We start from the raw sequence: 377 nt of genomic DNA, 5'->3' as shown, positions 1-377 counted from the left end.
ACGTAAACGAGGAGGAGATCGAGAGGAACACAGAAGAAAGAGCAAGATATGAAAAAGCAGATCATTACATAAAGCGAGCCCTGCAACGCACCTGCAATTCTGCCGCTGTTGAAGGCCGGGAGACTCCTGAAGGCGGCGCTGTCGTCGGCCTCCCTCTTGACTCCCCTCGCAGCCTCGGATGGACCTGTTCTCCTCCTGCTCATGAGGTCCAACTGGAGCTCTGGAGGATACTCGGGCGAGGCGAGGGATCGTTCGGAGAGCTTCCGAGGACGAGACAGGTCCTGCGGCTGCTCGTCTGTCGCGGAGGGCGTGACGAACGTGGAATGAGCGTCTCGAGGAGGTGTTCGGAAGGCCTGGCGCCTGGGAGAGTCCTTGAA

This window comes from Penaeus monodon, chromosome 15 (assembly GCF_015228065.2).
Source record: "Penaeus monodon isolate SGIC_2016 chromosome 15, NSTDA_Pmon_1, whole genome shotgun sequence".
NCBI lineage: Eukaryota > Metazoa > Arthropoda > Malacostraca > Decapoda > Penaeidae > Penaeus > Penaeus monodon.
Note: the sequence above shows the minus strand (reverse complement) of the source record.